Raw genomic sequence first — 308 nt, forward strand, 5'->3', positions numbered from 1 at the left:
TTCCTTTCTTATACCTTGCTTATGTTTTCTTTTGCGTGACAAACTTATCGACGATTTTTCGCATTTGAGTATTTTCCTCGATTACCTTTGTATGTATCGTTTAACAGAGGATACTTTTAGTTATAATAATCTGGATGTCCTCACTCCACATTCCATTAAACCTTTGACTTTAACAGGCGAATTTCCGGGATCCGCGACTCATTCACTAATTGGTCACAGGAAATTGAATGCACAGAGTTAGCCTCGTTCAACCCTATATATCGTGTATAGATAATCGAATTTCTATAAATGATCCATTACCAAGGAAA

This window comes from Cephus cinctus, unplaced genomic scaffold, assembly GCF_000341935.2.
Source record: "Cephus cinctus unplaced genomic scaffold, Ccin1 Ccin1_scaffold0662, whole genome shotgun sequence".
NCBI lineage: Eukaryota > Metazoa > Arthropoda > Insecta > Hymenoptera > Cephidae > Cephus > Cephus cinctus.